Here is a 17,110-nt window from a genome sequence, read left to right on the forward strand (position 1 = left end):
ATAGAACAGTTTTATATTATCAATTATTAATAATTCAAAAAGAAAAAAGATCCTTTTTGTCATGTGTATTGTGAATGTTTTCTAAAATATATTGCTTGCTTGCTTTTTAAATATTAAGTTGATTTATTTCTTTCATGAGAAAGAAAGAAAGAAAGAAAGAAAAAAAGAAAGAAAGAAAGAGAAAGACAGTCTCAGAATGGCAAATGCCATGATCCTCCCCCAGGCTCCTAGCCATCCAGGACCATGGGCACTTGTGGTTCCACCAGGCCTTCCATTCTTGGGCCTTCTTTGTGGCTCTAGTATCACATAGCCCCCTATCTCCTGTACCACCACTGCTGAGCTCACCACTTGCTTTTTAGTTTTATTTGTGGTATTTATAGAAATGTTCATTTTTAATAGTCAGAATATCAATGATCCATTTTCCACCTTTAGTTCTTCCATAAGGAGTCTTCCCCATTCTGAGTCCATGTTAATAGTCATCTGTTTTTCCTTAAAAACTTTGTATTTCAGGTAGGGCTAACTAAAACTTATCTTGGTCTATAGTGACCGAGAAATACAATGCTACTCTAGAACATTCATGGAAAAATGGGATTAAAGTATCATTTTATTTGGGTGCAAAAAAAAAAAATTACAGGCTGGCACTTCACTGTCAGAGCTAAAGCTAGAGAGGAGAGGTTCTTGATAAGAAGCATCTGCCGTACTTCAAGATTTAAGAAAAGAGGTCAAAAATTACATTTTAACTTTGATTGGAGTTTGATTGATAGATTTATCAAACCATAGATATCTTTTCTAAAAGAATTATTTTTAAATTTTATTATTATTATTATTATTATTATTATTATTTAATTTGACAAGAGAGAGAGGGAAAGTGAGAAAGCAAGACACCAGGTCCAGGACTCAAACCATGGTCAGCCATGTGGAAGTTCAGCTCCTTTACCACCACACCACCTGTTAGCTTTCCACATGTATCTCAGGAGAAAAAGATGATACAAATACTGTGGAAAACATATTCTTCTGTGCTAAGCAGCTGACAATGTCACTAGTGAAAACCTCTTATTGCTACGATGTCCCCATGGACTTCATCAATTTTACATCTTTGGATAATGAGGAAGATACTCAAAATACTTTCCCTCCTTCATTTATTATCAGGATGGACTCAAGTATACTTTAAAAAAATTAATCCTCTCTTCCACTTGCCTTTCTCTTCCATTTATCTGTCTCCTTCCTTCAAGGATTCCTTTACATTATCTAAATCACTAGTAACTTGCTGTAAAACCTTACAGAAAATATATCTGACCGAGACACATGATGCCTGGTTGGCATACAGCAGAAAAATCACTGGCTTTCCTAGCTCCCATGTAGCACAAAAATCCTTTTAGCTGTTTTGATGAATAGTTCTATATCACAAAAAATTAACTACCAGTGCTTTCGTGTACATGCTGGCCTTTTAAAAGACATTTCATTCTATCTTTATAAATTACAGTTAGATTACATTTCCCTGTGCTTGTTAAGTACTGTACTTTATCATACAATTGACTTAAGCAATTGAAAGTATAAATAATCTGGGGCCATTATACTCTTTTATTAAATTAGCTGAATTGTGTCCAGTGCCTAAAGGTGGACAAAGAGGCTAAGTAACTCTTTCGGGTCCTTGGGGAGTGGTTGAGTGCATAGGCTTCGCAGGGACACTGAATCAGCTGTGGTTGAGCAGGGCTGTGACACCTGCAGAAGCCTATTTCCAGTGTGTTTAGATGCAGAGAACTCAGAGGAGCTAGTGGTGTGTGTGCCTCGTTATGTCCTGTATCAGGCAGGGTTATAAAACAAGGATAATTTACTAAGTATTTATTATATGCCAGGCACAATCCTATACCCTTCACACAATTGGCCTAATGAATTCACTTGATTAGAGCTATGAGAGTACATGCCCTTCATTTATCTGACGCCATTTCTGAAGAGTTTCTTATATACAACAGTGTTAAGCAGTATGGAAGTTTTTCTTTCTCCATGTGACACATAACACCTCTTAGGTGACATGTCCAAGGTCATGCAGCTGGCAAGTAAAGAGTCTTGACATGCTCGGACTCAGAAGAGAATTCCCAGCATTCACTAGTTAAGTGCAGCCCCTTCTTTTGTTTTCAATATTTTTATTGGGATAAAATACGTATAACAAAACTTGCCTTTTTAACCATTTTTTTTTTATTTTTTTGCCATAAGGTGCATGCACTTGCTAGAGAGAGAGTGAGACAGAGACAATGAGAGAGTAAAAAATCACCCCCCCCATGGGGGATGGTCATGCTGCAATCTCTTCTCCTCCATTCTCCTCCTGGAATCTTGCACACACACACACACACACACACACACACACACACACACACATATGTCCAGTGTAATTTTCAACTCATCAGGTCTGGGATTTGAACTGCAGTCCACCATGTGGGAGTCCAGTAATGTAACCACTATGCCATCTAGAGCCCCATTTTAACCATTTCTAAGCATGCAGTTGAGTGGTATTTCATACACTCATGTTGCTGAGCAACAATCACAGAACTCCATCTGCAGAACACTTCGCTTTGTGAAAACTAAAACTCTGACCCCATTAAACACTAACTCCTCATCCCCCTCTCACAGCTCCTGGAAACCACCATTCTGCGTATATACTGTCTATCCACACTCTATGATAGACACTCAAAGACTTCAGAACATAAAAGTACTAAAAATTGTAATGGACACTAGAGACAAAGTGGAAAGAGAGTGTGGGAGGGGAAGAACGTGGGAAATTTGGGGGAGGGGGAATGGAGAGGTAAGACATTTATGGGACACAGATCAAGTTTATTATCTGTTGATGAGGATGTGTATGGTGGTCTCAACTGGGCTGGACTGAAGTGTATATCATACTGGGTAAGGCCTCTTCACAATCTAAATGATGTATAGCGATTTAACATATGAATAATAATTTTTAAAATAAATTTAAAAAAAAGAACTCCAAAAAAAACCAACCTAAAAATGGAATTGCCATGTTACCCATCAATCCCACCCTTGAATATACTGATTTACACTCCCCCCCCAAGCAGTGTATAGAGGTGTTGGTTCATCATGTCCTCATTAATCCTAGGAATTAAAACATTCAATAGGGCTGAGGAGACCAGCAGTTAGCATAATGGCTATGTCGCTGGACTCCCATGTAGTCGACCACGGTTCACGTCCCGGACCCGGTGGCTTAAAAAACGCCAGGCACATGTGTGTGCGTGCCCAAGATCCCAAGAGGAGAATGGAGGAGAAGGGATTGCGGCATGGCCATCCCCTCTGGGGGGTGATTTCTCGCTTTCTATCTCTATGTCTCTCTCTCTCTCTGTCTGGCGAGCGCACCTGCCCTATAGCAAAAGCCTCTCCAAAATAAATAAATTAATAAATAAAAGGAAATTTAAAAAAAGAAAGAAAGGAAAAAAAGAAAAAAAAAACATTCAATAGGGCTGACTCTGGAGCCGAGTAGTGAAGGGTGCTGAATCCCACATGGCTGATCACAGTGCAAGTCTTGGCCCAGCAGCTTAAAACAAAAGAACAAAACAAGCCCAGTGCATGAGCATGTGTCCCAATTCCAACATGATGGAGAAAAGGAGAAGGAGGAATTTGGGTATGACCATGCCCAACTGGAAGATGCTCACTCCCTCTCTCTAGAAAGCATATGCACACTCTGGTGACTAAAACAAACGATACAAAAAACCACTTCAGTGCTTGTATATCAAAGTGATAGATGGAAATTTTCTAGCAAAGATGGTTATAGATAGAACAGTTTTATATTATCAATTATTAATAATTCAAAAAGAAAAAAGATCCTTTTTGTCATGTGTATTGTGAATGTTTTCTAAAATATATTGCTTGCTTGCTTTTTAAATATTAAGTTGATTTATTTCTTTCATGAGAAAGAAAGAAAGAAAGAAAGAAAAAAAGAAAGAAAGAAAGAGAAAGACAGTCTCAGAATGGCAAATGCCATGATCCTCCCCCAGGCTCCTAGCCATCCAGGACCATGGGCACTTGTGGTTCCACCAGGCCTTCCATTCTTGGGCCTTCTTTGTGGCTCTAGTATCACATAGCCCCCTATCTCCTGTACCACCACTGCTGAGCTCACCACTTGCTTTTTAGTTTTATTTGTGGTATTTATAGAAATGTTCATTTTTAATAGTCAGAATATCAATGATCCATTTTCCACCTTTAGTTCTTCCATAAGGAGTCTTCCCCATTCTGAGTCCATGTTAATAGTCATCTGTTTTTCCTTAAAAACTTTGTATTTCAGGTAGGGCTAACTAAAACTTATCTTGGTCTATAGTGACCGAGAAATACAATGCTACTCTAGAACATTCATGGAAAAATGGGATTAAAGTATCATTTTATTTGGGTGCAAAAAAAAAAAATTACAGGCTGGCACTTCACTGTCAGAGCTAAAGCTAGAGAGGAGAGGTTCTTGATAAGAAGCATCTGCCGTACTTCAAGATTTAAGAAAAGAGGTCAAAAATTACATTTTAACTTTGATTGGAGTTTGATTGATAGATTTATCAAACCATAGATATCTTTTCTAAAAGAATTATTTTTAAATTTTATTATTATTATTATTATTATTATTATTATTTAATTTGACAAGAGAGAGAGGGAAAGTGAGAAAGCAAGACACCAGGTCCAGGACTCAAACCATGGTCAGCCATGTGGAAGTTCAGCTCCTTTACCACCACACCACCTGTTAGCTTTCCACATGTATCTCAGGAGAAAAAGATGATACAAATACTGTGGAAAACATATTCTTCTGTGCTAAGCAGCTGACAATGTCACTAGTGAAAACCTCTTATTGCTACGATGTCCCCATGGACTTCATCAATTTTACATCTTTGGATAATGAGGAAGATACTCAAAATATATATTCATGGTTTGAGGAGAAAGCCAATTTAGAGAACAAGTTTCCTGGGAAGAATGAGACGGGGGAATTTTCAGGGCAAAAATTCTTTGAAAACTTCTTTGAAAAAGTTTAATCTTCAGCAAGCTCCTGTCACACCTTGGAGGCCAGTTGACAATGCTTATTACAAAGAGGTAGAAAAGAAAAATATTGTGGAATGATCCATTCTGCCAGATGTTTGTTCCTCCTTAGAAGTAGAGGGAATATATCAACAAATACTCCAGCTTAGCCTCAGAGAAGATCTATCAGTCTCTCTGCACAGAAGGATTTGGAACAAAAAGAAAAATGCCATGCAAGAATAAAAGCCACGATATGTGACAAACATCAGTGAAATTCCATCCTCCAAGAAAAAAAAAGAAATGAAAATTTCCAATAACAGAAAAGAAGTCAGAGGAAGAAGATGGTGCTAATCAATATACTTGTAAAAAGAATGAGTTGTTCCCAGAGGAGGCCAAGGGCAGACGTACTGTGGCATGTACGCCACCGATAAAACAGAGGGTTCCCGAAAGTACTGAAGAGCAAGAGTTGGAGAAGAGAATGAAAATGCAGCAGAAAGTAGTGGAGATGCGGAAAAAGAATGAAGACCTCAAGAATTCAAGAAACTTGTCCTTGCAGGGGCAGGATAACCTGTGGAGAAGTCAGTGAGTCAGTTGACTTTCACTGCTGCACAGATGAGCGAATCAAACAACATCTTACAAACCTGCAGGACTAAAAAGAAGAAAGCTTTACCTCTGAACTGTGAAAACAACTTCCGTCTCCTGCCCAAGTGACTAAGGGATGTACCATTATTAAGCCTTTCAACATGTCCCGAGGAAAGAAAAGAACATTTGATGAAGCAGCTTCTACATATATGCCCCTTCTACAGTAGGTTGAAGCCTTCCATAAACAAACCCCTAACGTATATCATTTGAGGAGCAAAAAGGATGAAACTAGCCTACTAGCCCTCCAATCTTCTGTGATCAAGATCTCCAGAGACCCATAAACCGCTGTCCCGCAAACCAAACGCATGCAAGGCCTGTGACCTGCAAAAATGTAGTGAATCAAATGAGAAACTCGAAAAACCACAACGATACAAATTCAAAGTATAGGAACTTAATCCTAGAATTCTTGATGGTAGGCCCACCTTGCCTAAGAAACCAACTGTGAAGCCACCCACTCAGCTTATTGGCTTTGATTTGAAAATTGAGAAAAAGAACCCAGGAGAGAGAGTCAAAGGAAAAATCAGAGGACGAAGACTTTGAATTTCATTCCAACCCCTGCCCTACATCTTGGATGGTGTTGTGGGTGTTCCTGAAAAGAAGGTACTTCCGGTCACTGTCCCCAAGTTACCAGCCTTTGCATTGATGAACAGAATTTGAATATACACCAAAGATGAGGAAGAGGAATTGGTAGTAATAAGATAATTATAGAACCCTGCATCATTTGAGAATTTTTGCACCATGTTGAAGAAGTGGCAAGAATGAGTATCTTTGTCTTTTTTATCTTATAGGAAAAGCATTCAACTTTTCACCTTTCAGTATGATTTATTTGTGGGTGTTTCATACACAGCACTTACTATGTTGGATAAATTCCTTCTATACCTTATTTGTTGATAATTTTTTAAATCATAAAATGATTAAATTTTGTAAAAAAAAATTTTTTTGGAAGTTTTTGCCATAGAGTGTGTGCGCTTGTTGGAGAGACAGAAACAGTGAGAGGTAAAGTGAGAAATCACCCCCCACGGGGGGATGGTCATGCAGCAATCCTTTCTCTTCCATTCTCCTCCTGGGATCTTGGGCACACATGTACACATGCCAGGCATGATTTTCAAGCCACTGAGTCAGGAGTCAAACCGTGGTTGGCCATATGGGTTCTAATGATGTAACCATTACGCTGTCTGCTGGCCCCTGTCAAATATTTTTTGTTAACAGTATGTCACACTTATTTATTTGTATATGTTGAGCCATTCTTTCATCACTGGGATAAATCCTACTTGATCATGATGTACAACCCTTTTAAGGTACTGTTGAATTTAGATTGCTAGTATTTGTTGAGGATTTTTGCATCAATATTCATAAATGATAATATCATGTAATTTTTTTTTCCTGGTAGTTTCCTTGTCTAGCTTTGTTACCAGGGTAATGCTGACTTCATAATAAATCTGAAAGTGTTCCATTTCACTGATCTTTTGGTGAATTTTAAAAGGATTGGTATTGATTCTTTTTTTTTATTATTATTTTTGAGAGTTTTTGCACACACACCCGGCGTGAGTTTTAAGCTACCAGGTCTAGGACTTGAACCACGATCGACTATGTGGGAGTTCAGCGACATAGCCATTATGCTAACTGCTGGTCCCAATATATATTTTTTCCTACAGTGAAAAATCACCCCTCCCCCCCAGCAGGATGGTCATACAGCAATCCCTTCTCCAGTTTCCTGCAGGGATTTTAGTCATGCACATGCTCAGTATTTTACAAGCCACTGGACTTGAGTTGTGTCGTAAACCCTGTGAGATCCAGCCACTTTAACCTCTGTGCCACCTGGCACCTCCCCTCCTTCTTAATTTACCAAGAATTGTTTTATTTTTCTCCTTCCCTTCCCCCTTTTCTCTTCTCTGTTCTCCTTTTCTTATTTCTCTTTCAGAATGAATGTTGACTTTTGTAAATTATATTTTACACATCAAATGAGATGACACAGTGACTTTCTGGCTTTGATTTATTGAAAGGATGAGTTGTGCTAACATGATTTTTTAATAGTTTACACCTTTGCATTCTTGCAACAAATCCTACATGGACCTAAATTCATCTTTAATTTCTTTCTGGATTATATTTCCTAATATTATATTGCTCATTTTTATAGCTATATTTGTAAGATTTATCTGTAGATTTTTCTGTGCTATTTTTTGACAGATTTTGTTTTCAGAGTCAGATAGTTTCAGAAAACAAATTTGACAGCTTTCTATGATTTTTATCTGTAAGTATTTAAAGATCATTATCTTCCAATAATAAGCTCATTAAAATTCGCTACTAAAACATCTGGACCTGGCATTTTAGGGAACAGTTTTCTTGGCATCATTCCTCTTTGTTATTTTTTAAATTAGTTTTCTCAAATTTCTGTAGATTCTTGAATCAATTCTTATAATTTACATTTTCCTAGGAAAAAGCTCAAAATGTTTAAGATTGCATAAAACTCTAAAAGAATTCTTTTAAAATATTAAAATATCTTTAGCCATTCTTTCTTATTTCAAATGTTGTTTTCCCCCTTTGCTCTATGTTCTGATGAAATATTTGTGTATTCATTGATCTTTTCAATGTACTAACCTTGAATTTATTAGTTAAGTTCTTCTTTATTAAGTCTTCTAAGTCTTCTAACTCAATGAAAGATTCATTCCTTATTATCTACCTTCAGTATTTGTTACTGTCTCTTTAGCTTTTTTATTAAATGTTTAGTTATTTTTATGCTGCTATTTAATTTCAAAAGCATCTTAGAATTATACATTTTCCTCTGAGAATGACTGAGGATGCTTTACATATTTTTATATGTAGTAGTCTCATGTCATTAATTTTTAATGTCCTATATTTGCCAGCTTGATTTCTTCATTGATTCAGAAGTCATTATAGCCAAGTATAGTTTCTTATGTGATAAGCTGAAACTCTTATCATAATCCTTTTATTCTTTCTACAGATGTGTGGAAGGAAGAGTGGTGGGAGTTTGAGGAGTAGGAGTGATGAGAGGTTGTCACCACACCTTGCCCACACACACTTTCCCTTACCATCTACTTCCCTGTCAGCTCTAGTCCCCAATGGCAGCATAAAAGGGTTTTATATAAAAACAATTTTTGAGAGCTTTTTTTCGGAGGGTTTTTTTTTGTTTTATTTTGTTTTGTTTGTTTGTTTGTTTGTTTGTTTTTTGTTTTTTGGGGTTTTTTGTTTGTTTGTTTGTTTTTGCTATAGGGCGCATGCACTCACCAGAATGACAGAGAGAGACAGAAAAACAGAAAGCAAGAAATCACCCCTGGGGGAATGGCCACACCACAATCCCTTCTCTGCCATTATCCTCTCGGGATCTTGGGCATGCACGCACAGGCGCCCAGCGTGAGTTTAAGTCACCAGGTCTGGGACTTGAACTGCAGTCAACTACATGGGAGTCCAGTGACATAGCCATTATGCCAACTGCTGGTTCCCCCAAAACATTTCTTTAAAGCTCTTTACCACATTATGGTTGACATCCCAATTGCACACATAGCTCGAATTGTTGTATGGTTAGATTGTATGTGTGAAGTAAGTGCTCCTGGAGAAAGTCAATGAAAAATATATAAAATCTAAATCTTAAAAGAGAAAAATATGGTTAACTGATACAGTTAAAATTATTTTTCCAAATCATAGTATACACTAAAGGGACTGAGAAAGTCTATTGTCTATAATTACGGTAAAACTCTTTTGCAAAGGGAACCAGCAGTTAGCATAATGGCTATGTCGCTGGACTCCTACGTAGTCGACCATGGTTCACAGCACGGACCCGGTGGCTTAAAACTCACGCCGAGCGCGTGTGCGTGCGTGCCCAAGATCCCGAGAGAAGAATGGAGGAGAAGGGATTGCGGCGTGGCCATCCCCCCTGGGGGGTGATTTCTCGCTTTCTGTCTCTCTGTCTCTCTCTGTCTGTCTGGCGAGTGCATGCACCCTATAGCAAAAACCTCTCCAAAAAAAAAGAAAAACTCTTTTGCAAAGAGCTTGGTTTTATAACCCAGGTACTTCAGAAGTGATCTGTTTAACTTCCATTTGTTCATTTATCTTGGGAGCTTTTTTAGGAGGGACTAACCACATCGGCAGCAGCCCCGCAAGACACGTGGTGCTCTCACCCCCAGGGGAACTCTGGCAGTTTTTACTTCTACTTTGCAATTCATCTTCACTGATTTTTTTCTTAAGTCGTTCTGTGCCATTTCTCTAGTCACCACCAAGTTTGGGCAATTCGAAGATGCACTCCCTTTATTATCTCTGTATTTACAATTGCAGAGACATAGTTTTGCATAGCACTGAATAAGTTTATCAAAATGAACACAGACAAAAAGCTAGCAGGCTGCGATTGTTCCTAGAGCTTTTGGGTGTCGCACTGAAAAGAACATCAACAGAGCAATATAGTTTAGGACAAGGTCACCAGTTTTTCTTATTTTACTGGCCGGGACAGATTAACAATGAAAATAGGCGTCAAGGAACTATTCAATTCAGGAGTCTTCCATAAAACTGTAGGGAACAATTTTTTAAAGTTTCTTTCTCTCATTAGTAAGAGAGACAGAGAAAAAGAGAAAACATTCCAAGAGGGTCCCAATCCAGCCCCAGCCTTGAGCCTGAGCTAGATGACAGGCAAGCATGTGCCTGGTGTGCTCAGGGCTGTCTCTGAGCTTGACTCAAGAACCTTCCCATGTGGGCCAGCCGCATGGTGTTGTGTTTTATTGATGTGCCATCCTCCAACCCCCATACAGAAATTTTTTGTATATCAGTACAATTTTAGAACGCAACCTGAAAAAATTTAAGTCAAGGTCATCGTGCAGGGCTAAGCTGGGTTTGGGTATTAGATTTGCAATCTGCCTCCTGCTACGTGAATGATAGCCTGCAAATCATGTCATGCTAGTACTGCCACTCCTAATAACAACGAGGAGGCTATCTAACGTGCGTTGGAGGTCACTATATGCTGGGTGGAGTCGTTCCATTACAGTTTATACTGACTATCTGGCTTAATCCTCATACAAACCGTGTGAGGCAAGTACTATTATCATCTTGTGAAAGAATAAAAGTAAGAATGTAATTCTTCAAATATACACAATTAACATAGGATCTGAGGCAGGAGCTCAGTTATTCTGTCTCTCCATCCTGACCTTTTAGCTACATTCAGCTTCCTCTCTGACCTTCGGTTTCCTCCTCTATGAAGTAAGCACAGCAACTTGGTCAGGTTGGCAGGAGGAACAGGGACCATGTAAGACAGTGCGGTGACTGCTCTCTTGGTGTGGCTATTAACGGTGATTGTAACATTTGTCCCCTTCTTTAAAACAAAATTTGCCAGAGGGCACATACACTCCTTGAAGAAAGAGAAAGAAAGGGAGAAAGCAGCCCCCATGGTCATGGGCATGCCACAACCCCTTCTCCTCCATTTCTCCCTCCTTTCAGGATTTTGGGCACATATGTCCAGAGTGTTTTTCCAAGCCACTGGACCTAAGACTAGAACCACACAGTCAGGCGTGTGCGATCCAGCTGCCTTGACCACCATGCCAGCAGCTGACCCCGTTAATCAATTTCTAACAAGAAGGACTCACTTATCCTTTCTTCACACACGTATTTTTATGAACAAAGTTAAGCCCTACTAACTTAGAAAAAGCTGTCAACCTTTTTCTGGTGTCTGCAGGGTCAACCTGTGACTCAGGCACCCTATATGCGAGAGTTTGGAAGCCTGCCTAGAGGTAAACGCTACCAGTAATGTGTTCCATATAGAGGATAATTCCTGCCTTTTTAGCCGTGAGAAAACAGACATGAATCTGGGCCCACGGTCCTCCGTATAATCTGTGTCGAAGAGAAGCCTTCTCCTGCTAGTGGTTCTACCTGGCATCCTACCTGGGATTTTGCTCAGGCAATGTTATGGATTTATCTGACCCTAAAGCATCACATGACTTTTTTTTTTTTTTTTGAGAGGTTTTTGCCGTTGGGTGCATGCACTCGCCAGAAAGACAGAGAGAGAGACAGAGAGACAGAAAGTGAGAAATCACCCCCCGGGGGAATAGCCATGCCACGATCCCTTCTTCTCCATTCTCCTCTTGGGATCTTGGGCATGTACGCACATGTGCCTGGTGTGAATTTAAGCCACCGGGTCTGGGACTCGAACTGTGGTCGGCTACATGGGAGCTCAGTGACATAGCCATTAGGCTAATGGCTGGTCCCCACATGACTTTTTGAGAGCTACCGCTAGCCAGGAATCTCATTGCGAAATGACCATCCTCAAGGCAGCAGTCTGACATAGCAGCCTCCATTTCAGTGGCATTTCCATCTTTAGCACTGAGAGTAGCATAGCAAATCAACAGTGGCTACTTCACTGTGAGCTTACTGACTGGATGTGTAAATATTAAAGACATGCCTTTATGCTGTACACATACTTTCTGACCAGACATTGAGGATGCAACAGCTGAGACACGGAGGATGCAACAGCTGGCACCGAAGGCCTCTTGTGCAACCAGAGATGCTTGTCCAGAAAGCTCAGGTCTGGCTAGATAGCTTCTAACCCTCAGAGGAGCCTGCTGGTTGTTACCCAGTGTTCTGTCATCCCACAACATATGGGCTGGCAGGGGATGCACAAATTACATCTGGAGCCCCTTCTGTTCGCTGCCCTATAGCCACCGTGGCTCCGAACCATGCCATGTGAAAAAAACTTAGCTAGTATATTGCACAAATGTTTAAATCACTTAAAAAACTTCCTTTTCTAAAGCGGTGTTTCAGAAACACAGGGACCTGATTCTGCCTGCATCGGAAGCACCTGGGTTAAAAATGAAAATTCCTGGGCATGTTAGTCTATTTGTGAGTCTGTTGTTTGTCTCCCGTGTTTTCATATAAGCCCTGGACAGTAGAAACTGTTCTGTTGCTCTGGTACCCCTGCTCCTAGAATTGTTTGAGCCACTCAGTAAATATTTGAGTGAATTAATACTTGGACTCTGTCATGACCTATTGAATCAAAATGACTAAGAATGGGGCCAAGGAATCTGTATTTTCACTAAGTACTGAGGTGATCCTTATGAACCCTAAATTTTTGCTTTTGTTTGTTGTTTTCATTGTTTGCCACAGGGTGCGTTCACTTGCCAGAGAGAGATGCAGAGAGGAGTGAGAGAGGAGAGGGGAAGTGAAAAAACACACCCCATAGGGCATAGTCATGCCACAATCCCTTATCTTCCATTTCTTCCGTGGCTCCGAACCATGCCATGTGAAAAAAACTTAGCTAGTATATTGCACAAATGTTTAAATCACTTAAAAAACTTCCTTTTCTAAAGCGGTGTTTCAGAAACACAGGGACCTGATTCTGCCTGCATCGGAAGCACCTGGGTTAAAAATGAAAATTCCTGGGCATGTTAGTCTATTTGTGAGTCTGTTGTTTGTCTCCCGTGTTTTCATATAAGCCCTGGACAGTAGAAACTGTTCTGTTGCTCTGGTACCCCTGCTCCTAGAATTGTTTGAGCCACTCAGTAAATATTTGAGTGAATTAATACTTGGACTCTGTCATGACCTATTGAATCAAAATGACTAAGAATGGGGCCAAGGAATCTGTATTTTCACTAAGTACTGAGGTGATCCTTATGAACCCTAAATTTTTGCTTTTGTTTGTTGTTTTCATTGTTTGCCACAGGGTGCGTTCACTTGCCAGAGAGAGATGCAGAGAGGAGTGAGAGAGGAGAGGGGAAGTGAAAAAACACACCCCATAGGGCATAGTCATGCCACAATCCCTTATCTTCCATTTCTTCCTCCTTTTGGGGTTTTGAGCATGCACACAGGTCTGGCGTTTCTTTTCTTTTCCTCTACTTCTTTCTTTCTTTCTTTCTTTCTTTCTTTCTTTCTTTCTTTCTTTCTTTATTTATTTATTTTTGCTTTGCAGTTATTTATTTATTTATTTATATTTTTTAATATATTTTTGATTTCAAGAAAAGCAGTTTTGACTTTAATAAATCAAAGAAATGCTAATTAGAACTTTGCTTAAAACTTAAAGCCAGGAAATAGGTTAGGATTCTATTCAAATAATAGGTACATGAACCTATCATCAGCTCAAGACAGGACCAAAATCCTTAAAACTGGAAAACAAAGCCTAGAAGAAAATCAGCAATATTTTAGTCAAAAGTCATAAAATACTATTTTACCAGTTCAGTCTCATACTTATTCTATCTTCTGTTGTGGTTCAAGCTTCCTGATTAAATTCTGGGATATAATATTCAACTCTAGACTTGTCCCTATAATTAGGGTGGCCATTTTCTTAGTTTTTGAACTCTGATTTCTGTGTGCCTGTATTTAATTTTCCTGGTATAGCACTCCCAAAATTATGGAACGCTTCACAAATGTACGTGTCATCCTTGCACCAGGGCCATGCTAATCTTCTCTGTATCATTCCAATTTTAGTATATGTGCTGCCAAAGCGAGCACTAAATCTGTTTCATTTCTCGAGGTTGTACCTGTCTTTTGACCAGGTGTTTATATTTAGAAATGAAGATTTAGATTTATCATTTCTGGAAGCCATCATAAAACTCTCAAAAAACAGGACCAGCAGATGGTGTAGCGGTTACATTGCTGGACTCCCACATAGTCGACCCAAGTTCAAGTCCTGGACCCGGCGGCTTGAAACAACAGGCACATGTGTATAAAACCCAAAATCCTGAGAGGAGACTGAAGGACAAGGAATTGTGGCATGGCCATTGCCCCTGGCACATGATAAGATCTTCTTGGGTTGATTCTATTGGGGGTCCTTTGTATTTCTTGGGTCTGGATCTTTGAATGCCTCTCTAGGTTTGGAAAGTTTTCTTCCAGGATTTCATGGAATAGATTATCAATGCCCTTATGAGTCTCTTCATCTTCTGGGTTACCAATTACATGGATGTTTGGACATTTGATGGTATCTAATATTTCTCATATATTATTCTCATTTTTTTTGGCAATTTTTTCAGTCTTTGTGGTGGATTTTTTTAGGCCAGCAATTCTAACTTCTATGTCTGAGATTCGATTTTCTGTATGATCTTGTCTGCTTTTAATACTTTCAAGGAAGATTTTGACTTCCTGTATTATAGCCTTCATCTCTTACAGGTCTATTTGATTCGTTTTTATAGTGTGTATTTCCTCTTTTAGATCTTCCAAGAATTTTCTCACCTCCCAGAACTCATCAACTCCTTTCTCTTCTGCAGTTCATTGCCTCTCTTCTTTTCCATCTCTGCTAGCTTCGACATTATGAATGTTCTAAATTCTTTATCAGACGTTTCCATGATTTCCATTGAACTGTCTGTAGATGAAGAGGAGTTATTCTTTTCCCTTGAAGGAGAGGTATTTTCTTGCTTTCCCATATTTCTTGTGGCCCTGCGGTGATTTCTAGTCATCTGATGGGTGGTGTTTCTTCCTAATTCTTGAAGTTCAATCTGAGCATTAAGGAGCATACAGAAGGAGAAAATCTGGAACCTCTTTGTCATTCTATTTTTATCCCTTAGTGCAGCAGATTCAGTAGATATTCAGGAATATGTTAAGCCTGATAGTATTTGGATGTTTGGCTATGGTTCCTATAGATACGTCTAGAAATACAGTGAGTGGAGATTGAGGACCAAAGTGATGATACAAAAGAAAAAGAATAAGAAAATAGAGAGAAAAAAAGAGAGGACAAAAGAAGGGAAAAAAGATTTTTAAAATTATTTTTAAACAAAGCAAAAAATAAAAGACCACATGGCGTGCTTGCACACCACACAAAATGACTAGTTCTCAGCAGCAAGGAAAGAGTCTTCTTCTGAAGGACTGCGCCTTGCCTCTCCTAGAGGGGAGGAGGAGGCCTGGCATTTCTTAAGCTACCGTTCTGGGACTCAAACCAACACAATCAACCATATATGGGTTCCAGCTCCCTTAACCACCACACCACAGGCTGGTTCACATGCTAAATTTTAAATGCCAGGGCCCTAAAGTAATTGAGGCAATTCTAAGACAGGTCAAAAGATGAAAGGTTTTGTCCCCAGAGACTCCATACTTTCTGTCTGCTCAGACCTTAAGGTAAAATAAACATATTGATATCCTTGGGTTAAACTTTTTCTTCTAATCATATTCCTCCAACAAATGTTTATCTACCACCTGGTGGATGGCAGGCTGTTGGTTTCTAAGTGTACAAAGAAATAATATCTTGAAAGGCAGAGTGCCAAGAAAGCATAGAGCCACATCCACTGCCTTCTGCTCTGCCAGAAGTGAACACCTAGAGTGGATTATTTGACAAGCCTTCTCCCTCTTCCTGGCCAGGGCTCACTGATGCAGAAATGGAACACCGTTTCCTTCATTACTGTTTACTGGCAGGCCTGCTTGACACCTCTGAGCCATGAAACTCAGATATTTTCTTATAATGTATTTTAAATAGGGTGGTAAAATATGACACTCTGATAGAATGACCCAAGTGGAAGGAGGATTCCAGGTTCATGCCTGGAGACTTCCCTGAGCACCTATGACACACACGTGCCCATGATCTGGGACTGGCTGAGGCTGAGAAAGGTGTCAACACCCTGTTGGAAGTACTGTTTCTCTCTCTGTCTCTGTCTCTGTCTCTCTTCCCCCCTCCCTCAACCTTCTCTCTCTCTCACTTATGGAGGAAATAAACAAGTTCGTGTTTTTCTTTTTGCTAGGTAAGTTTTATTAATTAGAATGAAAGAATGCAGATATATACTATATTTTAACAATAAAGTCTTACCTGTGCTCTAAATACAGACAATTATAGCTCCATATTATTTAATTTGGTCAAGGAACACTGTTTCCAAAAAAAAAAATTAGGATTTCTTTTTTCCGTGGTAACTCTAGGTGATTTTGATCTATCATCTGAAAGCTAATAAAAATGTCTTTATAAGAATACAGAATACTGGACCAGCAGTTAGCGTAATGGCTATGTCGCTGGACTCCCATGTAGTCGACCGCGGTTCAAGTCCTGGACCCGGTGGCTTAAACTCACGCCGGGCGCGTGTGTGTGCGTGCCCAAGATCCCGAGAGGAGAATGGAGGAGAAGGGATTGCGGCCATCCCCCCTGGGGGGTGATTTCTCGCTTTCTATCTCTCTGTCTCTCTCTGTCTGGCGAGCACACACGCCCTATAGCAAAAACCTCTCCAAAAAAAAAAAAAAAAGAAAAGAAAAAAAGAATACAGAATACTGAGACCAGCAATTAGTGTAATGGCTATGTCACTGGACTCCCATGTAGTCGACCGCAGTTTGAGTCCCGGACCCAGTGGCTTAAACTCATGCTGAGTGCGTGTGCATGCATGCCTAAGATCCTGAGAGGAGAATGGAGGAGAAGGGATTGCGGCCATCCCCCCTGGGGGGTGATTTCTCGCTTTCTATCTCTCTGTCTCTGTCTGCCTGGCTGGCGAGCGCACGTGCCCTATAGCAAAAACCTTCCCCCCCCTCAAAAAAAAAGAATACAGAATACTGGCAAGCTGTAAGAAAAAACTGT

The 17,110-nt window shown here is 39.7% G+C and overlaps 1 protein-coding gene, 1 non-coding gene and 1 pseudogene across 2 annotated transcripts in view; 2 read left to right on the forward strand and 1 right to left on the reverse strand.

The window, feature by feature from the left end:
• The window catches only part of GAD2 (glutamate decarboxylase 2), a 103,021-nt gene that overhangs the window by 34,670 nt on the left and 51,241 nt on the right, over positions 1-17,110 (forward strand). The window lies entirely within an intron of this gene.
• The window catches only part of LOC106733182 (targeting protein for Xklp2-like), a 17,326-nt pseudogene continuing 5,030 nt past the window's right edge, over positions 4,815-17,110 (forward strand).
• LOC114007739 (U6 spliceosomal RNA) lies at positions 13,976-14,082 on the reverse strand. Its single transcript, XR_003549323.1, has one exon. It is a non-coding gene; the product is annotated as a U6 spliceosomal RNA (small nuclear RNA).

This window comes from Tupaia chinensis, unplaced genomic scaffold (assembly GCF_000334495.1).
Source record: "Tupaia chinensis unplaced genomic scaffold, TupChi_1.0 Scaffold000001_1, whole genome shotgun sequence".
Taxonomy (NCBI): domain Eukaryota; kingdom Metazoa; phylum Chordata; class Mammalia; order Scandentia; family Tupaiidae; genus Tupaia; species Tupaia belangeri.